At 45.3% G+C, this 17,269-nt stretch overlaps 1 protein-coding gene across 1 annotated transcript in view; it reads left to right on the top strand.

Annotated features, from left to right (window-relative positions):
* Positions 1-17,254: 17,254 nt before the first annotated feature.
* Positions 17,255-17,269, top strand: part of LOC142336494 (uncharacterized) — a 187,900-nt gene continuing 187,885 nt past the window's right edge. The window contains exon 1 of the mRNA XM_075385379.1: positions 17,255-17,264. The gene's annotated coding sequence lies outside the window, so the exon portion shown is untranslated. The remainder of the gene's footprint in view (positions 17,265-17,269) is intronic.

Genomic DNA, 17,269 nt, shown 5'->3' with positions numbered 1-17,269 from the left:
CGAAATCGATTCAGTGCTTTAAATTTCATTTTAATATCTCCGGGTACTTTCCTCTGCAATTGAGAAAATTTTCTTTTGTTCTTGTAAAAATTTTTGCAAAAAACAGCCCTATTTTTATATTCGAGTGATTACCTTAAATGAGGAAAAATGAAATTTAAAGCTTCTTTTGCGAGGAAAAGTGTTCCAGTTATTATTAACCTTCCCTCAAGTTCTGCCAAGATTGAGCTGACAAACAGTAGTTAAAAATTTCATGGAATTTATGTATTTGGAAGTTTCATAAAGATAATTTTCGATGAAAAATGCAATGTTAGGAACAGTGAAACATTAAAAAATCGCAAAAAACACGGTACGCGTTTTTGAAAAAGTTATTTGAGAAAATTTTGCTTTCAAGTTTTTGCTATTTTTGTTTTTTTTTTGCACTGTTAAACTGTTGTTAAACTGAAGTTGTTTTTTACAATTGTATCCGGAAGCAATAGTAGAATCAATTCCTGTGCTCCAAAATTTTTTAATATGATGCCTTCAGCGGCTGCTCATAGTGGGCTGAAATTCACAGCAATTTGTTTTTTTTTTGAATTTTCACTTTTATCTTCAGTGTTTAAATCTTCCGTTTTTTACCGCTACAATTTCTTTGTAACTGAAAGGGTCCAATTTGATAGGTTCCAAACTCCTAATAAAAAGAAAACTTTTTGAAATATTTCAAGGCAGGCAAAATGAACAAAATCCATTCTGTATATAGTAATTCATTGCAAATAAAAACTCAAAGTAGGAACAAAATTTAGTTAAAAATTGAGGAACAAGGATATTGTCGAACCTGTTTTATTTAGGTTCCGTTCAATTTTTTTAGGATTTCAACTTTTATTGTTAAGTTCTACAAAATACTCTTATAATATAGCATGTATTGCGCATTTGTTCCGAAACGTCCCTGCGCCAGATAGAATTTGAGGCTATCAGCCCTCGTTAGAGTGAAAAAATGTGATGTTTTTTGGAGTAAAAATTGTCCAAAATTTATCTACTGTTTTTTTTCTCAGGTCAGTGTTGATGAAGAGGAATAGGTACATTACCTCTTGAACCTTTTTTGTTGAGCGTTTTTTATTAGACATTACAGGCTTTTGCATTCATAAATAAGCTTTTAAATGAAATGAAAGAAAGGAACTTCTCTTTTTGCCCATCACCACATTTTCCTGCTTTTAAAAACTACAAAACTTCCAAAATGTTTTCAAATTGGATATTTGTACGAGTTTTTTTTCCATAACCAGCTGAAATTCTTGTTATATTCCCGAGTAAATGCTTCAAAGAATAGTAAAAATGTCTTAAGCGAGAAAATTTTTACGCGTTTTGCTCTTGATTTAATTCAGCTTCTATGTTTTCGAAATTTGGCAATGCCAATTTTTTTTTGCTATGTGCCAATTTTTTTTGCTATTATGTCATTTTTTGAAGTTTTACTCTTTTTTTGACAAATCAGCTGAGGAAAAAGATTCCAAGACAAATTTGTGGAGTTTTTTGCTATTTTTATTCAAATCTGCTGAATTTGAAAAAAAGTGGAAAACTTTAGTTCTCTAATGACTATATATCTTCACAGAAAGTTAAAAGATATGTAAAGGCGCCGGATAACTGCACTTGTTTTGCTGGTTTTAAAATTTAAATTTATTTTTTACTACAAAATTGCACTTAGAAATGATACCAATATTTTACGTTACTACAATGTTGAACTTAGAAATTTTTTTAATAAAAGTTGTAACCGATTTCATCAAAGATTGTGGGATTTCATAGCTCGTCGACCGTTTTTTGTGTCCTACTATCAACTATGTTTTCATAGATGTGTCTCAGTAGTTACGTGAATTTTTTTGATTTCCGGGATTGTGGTTTCTTTATAACACCAAAATTATACAATTTTTAAACAAACACTTTCTTTTTTGGCCTTGACGTCACACCAGCTGTTCGTTTCTCATTGTTGTTTTTAATTTCATGGTAAAATTGTTTCGAGGTTCCAGTTTTTTTCGAGTTTTAGTTTGCGGATAGGGGTCGCGAGTTGTCCATCTTATTGGGATTTGGTTGGTAGCATTGTTAGCTTGAACAAAGTTTTGTAATTTGGTATTTGTTGTAGCTTTCGTACACCTCGAGATTTCTATTTTTCTCTAAATGATTTTAGGCATGAGGCAACCCGTAATTATTTTATATAGCCCTCGTGTTATTTATAAATTTTGTTAAAATGAGCTATGGAAATTAGAGAAGATGTAGTTTTATCTTTCGTGGAGAAATTTTGCCTTCGTTTTTTGTCTTGTGCAGTAAAAACCTCAGATCAAAGTTCTAATTAATCAGATTTTTCCCATCAATATTCATATACATCATGACCGATTGCTTATTGCTCATCTGATGCTTGAAAGCCTTTAGTTGGAGAAAAAATGAAACAAGGAACCAAAAACAAAAAATTTAGTCACTTTTTTGGTTTAAAATTTTGACTTTTTCTGAAAATAAATGATGTTAGTGCATTTTTCATGTTACCTCAAATCTAGGGTTATGATTAGTCGTTTCTACTATTTTTGATTCTCGTAGCACAGTTTGTTTTTCGTCATTCTCAACTGTTTCAAACTCAATTCGATTTCAAACAGAACTAGTATCATAAACGACAATTTTTTTCGTGCAAGCGAACGCCGGATTCAAATGAAACTACTACTATGATCTGTGCGTTTTTCGGTATTTTTTTTTCATTTTCTGAGAAAATATAATTCAGTTTCTTTCCTGTAACCTGCGCCTTCCTGTAAATGTAAACAGAATTGTTGTCAAGATTCATGCCTTTTCGACTAGTTTTTTTTTCATCAATTATTCTTCCGAAATTGGATATATAAACATTCCTTGCCACGCACAGGTTAAGGCGAGCTTTTTATTTATCTTTTATTTATTTTTTTATTTTATCTAAGATACACATTTGCAAGACTTCCCATTTAATCTTGACTAACGCACAAGAACAAATGGTCCAATTCGGATTATTTAAGAATATCTATATTTGGCATGTTAACTTTTATTTAAAAATGATCAAAATTTATCTAATATATAGTAAATATTGTTGGAAGTGAAATTTTCAAATAGTGAAAGTATTAGATTACAAATTTTAATTGGTTACGATTTTGTGCGGTTTGGTACTATCGATCCTCCAAGTCTAATATTTTCAGCCTTTTTCAAAATTTACTTTCTATCCTTTTTTACGGCCTTTCTTTTTTGAAACACCAAAGTCTCTAAAAGTGATAACATCTATTGATTTGGCTTTCTATTTACGACTATTGGCCTCTCTTTTCTCGATTATGTAACAAAACAAAACGGCTGGTGCTAGGCGGTGCGTTGCACAGAATTTTCGAACATGCGTCTCAAGCTGATCAAAAATTTTTCTGTGTTGTGAGATGAAACAGTCTTTGAACGATCAGTTTTGCGATGTTTTGGAGCAACTTTGATGTACGCTACATTAAACTTTCTTTAATATGAAAACTAAAAAAGTCACATCCCTCATTCTGACATGATTTTAACAGTTGTTAATCCACATGCATTGAAAATTAATTACCAACATAAAGCTGCTCCTCAAAACAAAGGAAATGAAAGAAGAGCAGTAATTTGGTTAAGAAGTTCTCATAAGACAATAATTTGCAAAATAATAGTGAAGCAATCAATTTACACTTTCGAATTAGCGAACAAAAAATGACTGATTTTTTCTCCTTGAATTGTTCTGCCAAGTAAATCATGCCCAACTGGTGAAACCTAATGTTATCAATTAGTTAGACTCAAGATCTAGTTGAATTTTTCTTCGTATAATTGTCACCAATCTTTTACAGTTTTTGATAAGATCATATTTTTTGCTAGGAACTTTCGAAGATTTGAAAGCTATTTTTGTTGTCCAAAAACGGACAATTTTTGATTTTGACCAATTTGGATCATTCAAAGCGAATAAAAAAATCGCGTTCAATGCTCACGTGACAAAATGAAGAAAAAGAATGAATTTAAATTTCTACTTTTTTGTATCGAAGAACCAAGGTTTCAGCATTTCAATCACCTCAGTCAGCTGAATTATGTATATTGATGACTCAATGAGCTTTGAGTCCACTGAAAAAGTACGTCTCAAATTCAACCAATTGTAATTAGGTGAGTTTTGTTGTCAAAGGAACGCATAGAACCCTTAATTGACTGCAGCATGTAGTTTTGGTCAGTATTATGCTACCAGGTGTTGTCGACATCAATAATCTTCTTACCTTGGCGCTAAACATTTACCGCAAAATTGTCATAATCGTTGTAAACTAGAAGATATTGATTCAGAACACAAGAATTTGAAACCAAAAAAGGCACGTGGCAACAATGGAATTAAGGTAATTTTGGGGACTGAGGTTTTTTGAGAAATATCAAAGAACAGACTAGAAAGACCAGAAAGAAGGTAAGTCGACGCCCCCAACCGAACACCAACCGACCTCACAAGAGGAATCGACATTGTCATTTGGCGCTTCAAACGAACAAATCCAACTCGAACAACAAAGCAACCTCCCGTGTGGACAAGTTGGTCAACACAGATGCTAAAGAGGGTGGAAAGGAAGCTACATTGAAAAGAAATACGTGGAATGTTAGAATTGGACAAAAGTTGAAATTGTACTATGGAAGTGTTTCGTGCAGGAGTTCTGTGAAAAGAAGTGACAATTCAGATAAGCTTTGAGAACTTCATATATATTTTTTATCACTCCATTTATTGATTCTCGGGGCAAATAACACCCCCCTGAAGGGGCTTAGTCACCAATTACCAACAGGGTTTGCGTAACTATAACTCAAGATTTTCCCCTTTTTTGAAAAAAAAAAGGTTTTCAGCGAAGCAATTGTTAAAATTATTTGCATTTAAAAAGATTAATTTAAAAAATTCGGGTCCGACGACAAAGGCTACAACATCTGAGCAGCTAGCACGACTCAGTGGTACCCGCCCCGAGTCAGCACGACCCAGCGGTGCGCGCCACAAGCCAGCACGACCCAGAACTGTCCGCCACGAGCCTGCACGACCCAGCAGTGCCCGCCACGATCGAGCACGACCCAGCAGTGCCCGCCACGAGCCAGAACGAACCAGCAGCGCCCACAACGAGCCAGCACGACCCAGCGGTGCCTGCCAGGAGCCAGTACGACCCAGCAGTGCCCACCACGAGCCAGCACAACCCAGCAGTGCCCGCCACCAGCTGGCACAACCCCAGCAGTGCCCACCACGAACCAGCACGACCCAGCAGTGCCCGCCACAAGCCAGCACGACCCGACAGTGCCCGCCACGAGTCAGCACAAACCAGCAGTAACGGCACGACCCAACAGTGCCCGCCACGAGACAGCACGACCCAGCAGTGCCCGCCACGAGACAGCACGACCCAGCAGTGCCCGCCACGACCCAGCACGACCCAGCAGAGCCCGCCACGAGCCAGTACGACCCAGCAGTGCCCGACACGAGCCAGCATTGCCCGCCACGAGCCAGCACGAACCAGCAGCGCTCTCCAAGAGCAAGCACGACCCAGCGGCGCCTGCCACAAGCCAGTACGAACCAGCGGTGGCCGCCACGATCCAGCACAACCCAGCAGTGCCCGCAACCAGCTGGCACGACCCCAGCAGTGCCCGCCACGAACCAGCACTACCCAGCAGTGCCCGCCACAAGCCAGCACAAACCAGCAGTGCCCGCCACTAGCCAACACGACCCAACAATGCCCGCCACGAGAGAGCACGACCCAGAAGTGCCCGCCACAAGCCAGCGCGACCCAGCAGTGCCCGCCACAAGCCAGTACGACCCAGCAGTGCCAACAGGAGCGAGCACGACCCAGCAGTGCCCGCCACGAGCCAGAACGACCCAGCATTGCCCGCCAGGAGCCAGCACGACACAGCAGTGCCAACAGGAGCGAGCACGACCCAGCAGTGCCCGCCACGAGCCAGAACGACCCAGCATTGCCCGCCACGAGTCAGCACGACCCAGCAGTGCCCCGCACGAGTTAGCACGACCCCAGCAGTGCCCGCCACGAGCCAGCACGACCCAGCAGTTTCCGCCACGAGCTAGTACGACCCCAGCAGCGCTCGCCACGACACAGCAGTGCCTGCCACGAGCCAGCACGTCACAGCAGTGCACGCCACGAGCCAGCACGAACCAGCAGTACCAAACACGAGCCAGCACAAACCAGCAGTACTCGCCATGAGCCGGCACGACCAAACAGTGCCCGCCACGAGCCAGTACGACCCATTAGTGCCCGCCACGAGCCAGCACGACCCGGCAGTGCCCGCCACGAGACAGCACGACCCAGTACGAACCAGCGGTGGCCGCCACGATCCAGCACAACCCAGCAGTGCCCGCAACCAGCTGGCACGACCCCAGCAGTGCCCGCCACGAGCCAGCACGACCCAGCAAAGCCCGCCACGAGCCAGTACGACCCAGCAGTGCCCGACACGAGCCAGCATTGCCCGCCACGAGACAGCACGAACCAGCAGCACCCTCCAAGAGCAAGCACGACCCAGCGGCGCCTGCCACAAGCCAGTACGAACCAGCGGTGGCCGCCAGGATCCAGCACAACCCAGCAGTGCCCGCAACCAGCTGGCACGACCCCAGCAGTGCCCGCCACGAACCAGCACTACCCAGCAGTGCCCGCCACAAGCCAGCACAAACCAGCAGTGCCCGCCACTAGCCAACACGACCCAACAGTGCCCGCCACGAGAGAGCACGACCCAGAAGTGCCCGCCACGAGCCAGCGCGACCCAGCAGTGCCCGCCACAAGCCAGTACGACCCAGCAGTGCCAACAGGAGCGAGCACGACCCAGCAGTGCCCGCCACGAGCCAGAACGACCCAGCATTGCCCGCCACGAGTCAGCACGACCCAGCAGTGCCCGGCACGAGCCAGCACGACCCAGCAGTTTCCGCCACGAGCTAGTACGACCCCAGCAGCGCTCGCCACGACACAGCAGTGCCTGCCACGAGCCAGCACGTCACAGCAGTGCACGCCACGAGCCAGCACGACCCAGCAGTACCAAACACGAGCCAGCACAAACCAGCAGTACTCGCCATGAGCCGGCACGACTAAAAACAGTGCCCGCCACGAGCCAGTACGACCCATTAGTGCCCGCCACGAGCCAGCACGACCCGGCAGTGCCCGCCACGAGACAGCACGACCCAGTACGAACCAGCGGTGGCCGCCACGATCCAGCACAACCCAGCAGTGCCCGCAACCAGCTGGCACGACCCCTGCAGTGCCCGCCACGAGCCAGCACGACCCAGCAGAGCCCGCCACGAGCCAGTACGACCCAGCAGTGCCCGACACGAGCCAGCATTGCCCGCCACGAGACAGCACGAACCAGCAGCACCCTCCAAGAGCAAGCACGACCCAGCGGCGCCTGCCACAAGCCAGTACGAACCAGCGGTGGCCGCCACGATCCAGCACAACCCAGCAGTGCCCGCAACCAGCTGGCACGACCCCAGCAGTGCCCGCCACGAACCAGCACTACCCAGCAGTGCCCGCCACAAGCCAGCACAAACCAGCAGTGCCCGCCACTAGCCAACACGACCCAACAGTGCCCGCCACGAGAGAGCACGACCCAGAAGTGCCCGCCACGAGCCAGCGCGACCCAGCAGTGCCCGACACAAGCCAGGACGACCCAGCAGTGCCAACAGGAGCGAGCACGACCCAGCAGTGCCCGCCACGAGCCAGAACGACCCAGCATTGCCCGCCAGGAGCCAGCACGACACAGCAGTGCCAACAGGAGCGAGCACGACCCAGCAGTGCCCGCCACGAGCCAGAACGACCCAGCATTTCCCGCCACGAGTCAGCACGACCCAGCAGTGCCCGGCACGAGATAGCACGACCCCAGCAGTGCCCGCCACGAGCCAGCACGACCCAGCAGTTTCCGCCACGAGCTAGTACGACCCCAGCAGCGCTCGCCACGACACAGCAGTGCCTGCCACGAGCCAGCACGTCACAGCAGTGCACGCCACGAGCCAGCACGACCCAGCAGTACCAAACACGAGCCAGCACAAACCAGCAGTACTCGCCATGAGCCGGCACGACAAAACAGTGCCCGCCACGAGCCAGTACGACCCATTAGTGCCCGCCACGAGCCAGCACGACCCGGCAGTGCCCGCCACGAGACAGCACGACCCAGTACGAAACAGCGGTGGCCGCCACGATCCAGCACAACCCAGCAGTGCCCGCAACCAGCTGGCACGACCCCAGCAGTGCCCGCCACGAACCAGCACTACCCAGCAGTGCCCGCCACAAGCTAGCACACACCAGCAGTGCCCGCCACTAGCCGGCACGACCCAACAGTGCCCACCACGAGCCAGCGCGACCCAGCAGTGCCCGCCACAAGCCAGTACGGCCCAGCAGTGCCAACAGGAGCGAGCACGACCCAGCAGTGCCCGCCACGAGCCAGAACGTCCCAGCATTGCCCGCCACGAGCCAGCACGACCCAGCAGTGCCAACAGGAGCGAGCACGACCCAGCAGTGCCCGCCACGAGCCAGAACGACCCAGCATTGCCCGCCACGAGCCAGCACGACCCAGCAGTGCCCGGCACGAGTTCGCACGACCCCAGCAGTGCCCGCCACGAGCCAGCACGACCCAGCAGTTTCGGCCACGAGCTAGTACGACCCCAGCAGCGCTCGCCACGACACAGAAGTGTCTGCCACGAGCCAGCACGTCACAGCAGTGCACGCCACGAGCCAGCACGACCCAGCAGTGCCAAACACGAGCCAGCACAAACCAGCAGTGCTTGCCATGAGCCGGCACGACCAAACAGTGCCCGCCACGAGCCAGTACGACCCAGCAGTGCCCGCCTCGAGCCAGTACGACCCAGCAGTGCCCACCACGAGCCAGCGCAACCCAGCAGTGCCCGCCACGAGCCATTACGACCCGGCAGTGCCCGCCACGATACAGCACGACCCAGCAGTGCCCGCCACGAGCCAGCACGACCCATTAGTGCCTGGCACGAGTTAGCACGACCCCAGCAGTGCCGGCCACGACCCAGCACGACCTAGCAGTTTCCGCCACGAGCTAGCACGACCCCAGCAGCGCCAGCCACGGCACAGCAGTGCCCGCCACGAGCCTGCACGTCACAGCAGTGCACGCCACGAGCCAGCACGACCCAGCAGTACCAAACACGAGCCAGCACAAACCAGCAGTACTCGCCATGAGCCGGTACGACCCCAGCAGTGCCCGCCACGAACCAGCACTAACCAGCAGTGCCCGCCACAAGCTAGCACAAACCAGCAGTGCCCGCCACTAGCCGGCACGACCCAACAGTGCCCACCACGAGCCAGCGCGACCCAGCAGTGCCCGCCACAAGCCAGTACGGCCCAGCAGTGCCAACAGGAGCGAGCACGACCCAGCAGTGCCCGCCACGAGCCAGAACGTCCCAGCATTGCCCGCCACGAGCCAGCACGACCCAGCAGTGCCAACAGGAGCGAGCACGACCCAGCAGTGCCCGCCACGAGCCAGAACGACCCAGCATTGCCCGCCACGAGCCAGCACGACCCAGCAGTGCCCGGCACGAGTTCGCACGACCCCAGCAGTGCCCGCCACGAGCCAGCACGACCCAGCAGTTTCGGCCACGAGCTAGTACGACCCCAGCAGCGCTCGCCACGACACAGAAGTGCCTGCCACGAGCCAGCACGTCACAGCAGTGCACGCCACGAGCCAGCACGACCCAGCAGTGCCAAACACGAGCCAGCACAAACCAGCAGTGCTTGCCATGAGCCGGCACGACCAAACAGTGCCCGCCACGAGCCAGTACGACCCAGCAGTGCCCACCTCGAGCCAGTACGACCCAGCAGTGCCCACCACGAGCCAGCGCAACCCAGCAGTGCCCGCCACGAGCCATTACGACCCGGCAGTGCCCGCCACGATACAGCACGACCCAGCAGTGCACGCCACGAGCCAGCACGACCCAGCAGTGCCAAACACGAGCCAGCACAAACCAGCAGTGCTTGCCATGAGCCGGCACGACCAAACAGTGCCCGCCACGAGCCAGTACGACCTAGCAGTTTCCGCCACGAGCTAGCACGACCCCAGCAGCGCCAGCCACGGCACAGCAGTGCCCGCCACGAGCCTGCACGTCACAGCAGTGCACGCCACGAGCCAGCACGACCCAGCAGTGCCCACCACGTACCAGCACGACCCAGCAGTGCGCGCCTCGAGCTAGCACAACCCCAGCAGCGCCACCCAGCAGGGCCCACTACAAGCCAGCTTGACCCCAGCAGTGCCCCTCTTAAGTCAGCTCGACTCAGCGCCCGCTACGAGCCAGCAAGACCAGGCTGTGCCCGCCAAAAGCCAGTAAGACCCAAGTAGTGCCCGAAGAGCCAGCACGACTCTAGTAGTGCCCAGAATGACACAGCAGTAGTGCCCAGAATGACCCTTCACCAAGGGGCCCCCAAATTCACCCAGAGTCCCCCAAGGTCAGCCAAAGTGCCCCAAAGGCCACCAAGAGTACCCCCAAGGTCACAAAAGTGGCCCCAAGGTCACCCAAAGTGCCCCCAAAGTTCACCCAGAGTGCCCCAAGGTCACCAAAGATCCCCCAAGGTCAGCAATGTGCCCCCAAAGGTCACCCAGAGTACACCCCAGGGTCACAAAGGGCCCCAAGTTCACCCAAAGTGCCCCCAAAGGTCACCCAGAGTACACCCCAGGGTCACAAACGGCCCCCAAGTTCACCTCAAGTGCCCCCAAATGTCACCTAGAGGCCCCACAAGGTGACCCAAAGTGCCCCCAAGACTCCTTGCAGGCCTACGGTGCCTAAGTATCCCAAACCTCCTTGGAACTCGTTTAGCTCACTTCATCAAGAAACACCATACCATAGAGCTCAAGGATACCACATTTTGGTGTGACAGCATGGCTGCCCTGTCTTGGATCAAGAACTTAGAAAAACTCAAGTTAACGTGGGCAACCGAGTGAGTGAAATTCAAAATCAATCGCCAACCAACAGCTGGAGACATATCAGTGGGAAAAGAAATCCAGTCCATCACGTTTCTCGAGGTATTCTTCCAGCTGACATTAAAGAGCATTGGCTAAGCCCACCAGCATTTTTTGAACCAAAAGAAAGCTGGAACAATTTTTTCAGCACTGAGAAGAAAAACACCACAATGGTGCAGCAAACAATTCAACCAGTGGTTGCAGCGAAAATTTCTCAAAATGAACGAAGTTGTTAAAGAAAAAAGTCAAAGTGTTTCGGTTCATCAGAATCTTGCGAACTAAATCCAAAAGAGACGTCAGCATCAAAATGCCAATAACCACCTCACAGCAGATTTCCTTTGGTCCATCAATCGCTCTCTTGAATAAGAACAAGAATCTGCCATCCAAAGGCAAACTTCTGCCGCTCTCACCCTTTCTGAAGGATATTATCTTACAAGTTGATGGCAGAACAAAGGAAGTACATCGGGATATAACACAAAGCATCCAATTGTTTTTAACGCACAAGAATCAATCGCCCGACTATTCTTGGAGAAGTTCCATGAAATCTGCCAGCACTTTGGATCAGAGTATGTAAAAATTTTTGTACAGCAATTTTACTATGTTTTTGGCCTAAGAGACTCCTTACGCAGCATCTCATACAAATGCTTTGAATGTAGACGCTTTAAAGGACAATGTCTTCAGCCACCTATAACAGATCTGCTTGATGCCCGATTTCCAGAAAAATAATCACCCCTAACCTTCACGAATGTAGGACTTGATTATATTGGGCCCTTCACCGTTATTCAAAGAGGCAAAGAACAGAAGGCATATATCTGTCTTTTCATTTGCTTAGCGACTCGAGCCGTACACTTGGAAGTGACAGAAGACCTGACAACATCAGCTTGTATGACAGCCATTCGCAGATTCTTACTCGACGTGGACAACCACGGCTCTTACTCAGTGATAACGGAAGCAACTTCTTGGGAGCCAGAAACTTCTAGCTGAATCAGTAAGTTGAATGGCGCCTCAATTCCCTTTGTGCTCCTCACTATGGGGGCGTGTGGGAGAGTTTCGTACAGATAGTAAAACGAGCTCTTCTTTTGAATTTGGGTTCGGCCAAATTGCCTTGGGACGTCTTCTCAACCATTGTTGCGGAGAAAGAATGCTTAGTTAATGCAGGCCCCTTGACTCACGTCAGAAGCGACAACGAAGACGAATATTCACTAACCCCAAATCATTTCCTTATTTTTTGAGCATTCCCTAACGTACCAGCCTGTGTGTTCAAAGAGAATCCTTCTTTGAAGACGAAAAGTTGGACGCAGATCAGACAACGGCTCGAAGCGATATGGAAGAGGCTGGTTCGAGGATACTTGCCTACTCTGAACGCCGAAGGAAATGAACCAATCCGGAATCAAAGCTTGAAGTCAACGATGTTGTTTGGGTACTGGAAGAGTGGACTTCGAGAGGAATTTGGCCCTTAGGACGCGTGACAAAAATGTTCACCGGCCCCGACCAAACTGCTAGATCTTGTGAAGTAAAAACCGCTCTAGGTCTTTTAACTCGCCCAGCTGTGAGATTAGCACATTTTTTCCCGAAACCAATCTAACCAAGTTAGGTTAGGCAAGCACCTAGAATGTTATCGACATCCATAATCTTCTTACCTTGGCGCTAAACATTTACCGCCAAATTGTCACAATCGTTGTAAAGTAAAACTTATTGATTCAGAACACAAGAATTTGAAACCAAAAAAGGCACGTGGCAACAATGGAATTAAGGTAATTTTGAGGACTAAGGTTTGTTGAGAAGCATCAAGGAACAGACTAGAAAGACCAGAAAGAAGGCAAGTCGACGCCCGCAACCGAGCACCAACCGACCCACCAAGAGGCACCGACATTATCACCAGGTTTAAAAATTTTGCCATACAAAAAGCGGCTATAAAATTTCAATCAAATCAGACTGCTGATCAAATTTAAATGATTAGCCAACATCCAAGTCCAACATCCGAACGCCAATATCCGAGTAATAATAAGTATAAAGTAAGGAGGTTTAAAATGAAGAAAACCCCTTCTGTCAAGCAGTTGCCCTTCCGGTAGTTCCGTTTTTGAATGTCTCTTAAATAACCAATTGTTTTTGTGTCATTTTTTTAAATAAATATTTATGTATTATGTTTTACAACAAACAATGGAGACTTAAAATGGGGAAGGATTTCTTTGTTTAGCAGAAAACGATGCGAAGTTTTACGGAAAAATTCGTTTTCCTACCTTTCAAAAATGTTTTCCGTATTTGAACTTCTTTTTTCATAAAGCGAAAATATACTAGTGATATCCTCAAATTTTTCAGGTTTTTCATTTTACTGAAATTGATGGATTACCGTAAATCAATAGCGTGCTGAATTTTTAAACTCCCTTAAAGCAGAAGGGACAGTCAATAGAATATAGAATTGAAAAAATACAAGTTTTCCTTCTTTCTCAACATCTACTATCTCCGCTTCTCGTCCCAAATGTGCGCTATATAGCCGTTCTCTAAAATATTCTTGAATAAGTTTTCCAGAGATCAATATGAGTGTGGTTTTGAATTTTAGTGTAAGTGTTCACAACTAAAGAAGGTGTAAGTGTCCTTAACTAAAGATTTTTTGATCTTTCTCTTAACTAAAAAAAATTCATAATTTGCCGTTGAATTTAAATATAAAATGATGCAAAAGACATATTTCGGAGGTTAAAAGTTTTGTTAGAGAGACGAAGGTGAAACTTCCAAAAACAGGAAACGAATTTTTTTAAGTTTGTTTTTATTCCTTATTCTCTATAGAATATGTTTTGTGTAGTTTTCTTGTACATAAAGAGTGTGACCGTTGTTCATTGTATACGGCTTTTGGCGAATGGAATTAGAATAACTAGTAGTGGGACATTGAATGGTTTTATTTCAAAAAAAAATTGAAGAAAAAAGAAATTGAAGCTTTTTTCGTTTTAATGAAAAAGTTTCAATTGGTTACCAAGGAGGAGAAAAAAACTCGCCAAATATTTATAACAAACGGTTGTTTTTTGTTGTTTTTTTGGATGCTTAATTTTTATTTAGATATTTTCTCGTAGTTTTTTCTATTAAAATTTCTAATATGATATAATTGTATTAATGTATTTTTATGAAAATTTTTCGAGCATTTATAATAATATATTGATTTTCCTTAACCTAACCCCAAAAGTCCTCCTTTTTTCCTGTTTTTCATTTTTTAAGATCATAAAAATCAAAAGTAGCTTCTGCTGAGGGCTAAAGAATGTTGTTCCTTTTTTCTCTACAGTGCGAAAACAGAAAGTGAAAATTTGACAGAAAGTTTACAAAAATTCGGCCTCGCATATATATTCCCCCACTTTGAAATGTTGGAGCAAAAATTAGGAAGTTTGACTAAAGTTTTCCGAATTTTTTATTTAGTTTAGAAGAATGTAGCAAACCATTGAACTGATTAATAATGTCAAAAAAGCCTCTAATTTACAAGCAGCGGCAACCTGTATTCCTATCACAGTTCTATAAAAAGTTCTGTACCAAAATAAATTGAGTTGTCATATTATGATGAGAGTAGTCTTTTTCATATGATGAAATGCATTTCAAGGCTTAAATCGAACTATATTCGTTTTGTTGCTTTTCGCTTCAACTGACATTTTTTTTCATCGATAAATTGTGAACAAAATGCGCCCTTGAATCAAAAATTTTACATCAATTTTGGTGAAAATATTTTTACTGATAATACCGTCCAGTTCTGTTCACAGACGTGAAACTCCTCGTAGTTTTGAAGTTCCGAATATTTGTTTGTATAAAATGATTATGCATGAGGGAGGAAATTCATATTTCACCCTGGGTTGATTTGATTGATTGATTTTGTTACTTTGTTTATTGTGCGCCCCTCAGGTGTGAAATTTATCAGATCGCGTGAATTTCTCAATTACGCATATAATATGCGTCAATCTAGCGCTACGTTTGTTCCTCATTCCAGATTATTTTCTGTCTCCCTACAAAAACACTAAAAATAGAGCCAAAGTACAGAAAAAAAACTTGGAGCCGAAGTTGACCTAAGCCGATTAAAAATTGAGTCAACTTTAAGAGAAGTAATTTGAAATTGTAACTAGGAGTTTTTACTATGTAACTAGGGTTAAGTTTTCTGGTTGTTGAAATTATTAAATATTGAAGTTTCGGAATTGCTTTGTTGATAACAATTAGCAATTATTACATTTGTTTTTTTTTTCATTTCTGATTTTAAACAGCAACCTTGATAATCGATATGAACCAATGACTCACAGATAGCCAGTTTGAGGGGGCGGGGGAGGGGGGTGGTTTGATGGTTTGAGCGGAGTTTAATTGGCGGTCTTAAAAAAGAATTTCATTTCTTTGTTTTTGTTGATTTTCAAAATTTTCGGCTGTTTCAACGTAATGTTGCAGGGTTACACGTGGGTTCATAGTTGAAGAGGTAAACCCAATTTTACACACAGATAGACAGGTACATACGCAACCCATTCAATCATCTTTTATACCTTGCTCCCTCTTTCTTTGTGGGCGTTAGGATACTGGCCGACAGGGGGACTTAGCCGACTGGCCAGCTGAAAAATTCCGCCCACAGCTTAATTCTAATTGGTCGACAAATTTGATTGGTCCAAATATCAGTAGTTTGTCCAAACATTACAATTGATGAGCGGTCGGGTTGTTGGCTTAAGTTCTCATTTTCTGTTTGTCGGCTAAATTTGCTTTCGGCCAATTCGGCTGTCGTATTCTGAGTGAGTTCTGCCCGTGAGGAAAAATTGATGCTTGTTCAATAGCAGTAACAGTCAATGCGTACGTGCACAAAGCACAGTGAAGTTAATCATGGCACTGAACGGGATGAGGAAAAAGGGGGGGGGGGTGGATGAAGTCTTTTTATGTGGAATATTTAGATTACATTTAGATCTAACCCCCTTTTTGCCACCGCCGCACTTAAAAAACAGCCGTTCTTGTTTTACTGTCTGCTATCCATTAAATAGATTGTACAAAGTACCGATTAAAATGGATAAAAATTGTTGAGAGGAACGAACTTTTCACCTCCAAAGTGACCTCTATCAATATGACCTCTAAAGTTGTTAATGACTTAAATTTTTTGTTAGTATAGATCATGCCTTTAAAAATTTCCCGCACCGTATGATGTCTACGCTACAGGCGTTTGTAGTACTGAAAAGCAAAATATTTTTTTAGATCAAAATGTGAAAATAATTCCTGGTTTTGATTTTTTCCAAAAGAGCTATTGTTTTTTTTTTGTTTTATTATAATTAAACCGCCAATTTCAAACATCGCTAAAAACAAAAATATTTGCTTGTAAAAATGGTTTTTCGGTCAGAGGCGGGGCTTATCTATTTCTAGTCGCTTTACCTATTAACCAAATTTCAGCCCGCTTTGTCTGCGCTTATTTTTTTTACTAAATATACTTATAATATTCTACTACAAATTTCTACTAAACGACCGTTTTGCTTCCTGCATCTTCATTTGTATTTTCTGATCATCATCACACGTTTATGTTTTCACGTGCTATTCACGTGCATTCGCCTTATTGCATTCTGAATAAAAGAGGGAGCGAAATTGAGTGTATTTGTGGTGGGATAGAAAAAAAAACGTGGAAAAGTACATACACACAACACACACCTAACTAAAGCTGAGAGCTTAATGTTGGACTGAGTATAAGCAAAAATCCGCCTCGCCTTTTTATTCCTTTTTTTATTCCGCAGATATTACCACTATCACTATAACTACCGCCACTACTAGTATAAAGAATATCGTAAAAAGTAATAGTAATATTCGAGCCATTATTCAGTTTCTATTTTTTCTACAAAAAAATTGTACAATTTGAAAAAGGCTTCCCTTCAATTTAACAGTTGAAAGAAACATTCAGCAAAACATCTGCGCTTTCCCTCAAATTAAAGGAAATACGTAATTAATCTTGCCTTTTTTGTTATATTTAAACATGACACTCCAATTTTCAGCAAGGTTCGCATCATGAAAACAGTATAACATCATTCTGAGTAAAAAGGGTTTATTATGACGTCATTTTAATATTCTTTTCAGCCGATGGGGTTTTTCAGCGATTACAAACGATGCGCTTAATTTCAGTCAATTCGCATTCTAGAAATTTTAACAGTTCCTCAATTTTTGTCCTAAAGCTTTCCCTTGAAAAAAGAAGTGCTTTCGATTTTTCGTCTGATCAAAAGAACACTTAGATTAAAACGTTGCTTCAACAAAAATAAAAAATATTCAAATTTTTCTGCAAAAACTTGGAGCATCTAGCTAAAGCCTCATTATTTTTTTAAAAAAAGCATTTCTGGTTTGGTTATCGCTTCTTATTAAATCACAT

This window comes from Convolutriloba macropyga, chromosome 3 (genome assembly GCF_964194025.1).
Source record: "Convolutriloba macropyga chromosome 3, txConMacr16.3, whole genome shotgun sequence".
In the NCBI taxonomy this organism is placed as follows: domain Eukaryota; kingdom Metazoa; phylum Xenacoelomorpha; order Acoela; family Convolutidae; genus Convolutriloba; species Convolutriloba macropyga.
The sequence above is the reverse complement of the archived record's forward strand: the minus strand, read 5'-3'. Positions and strand labels throughout refer to the sequence as shown.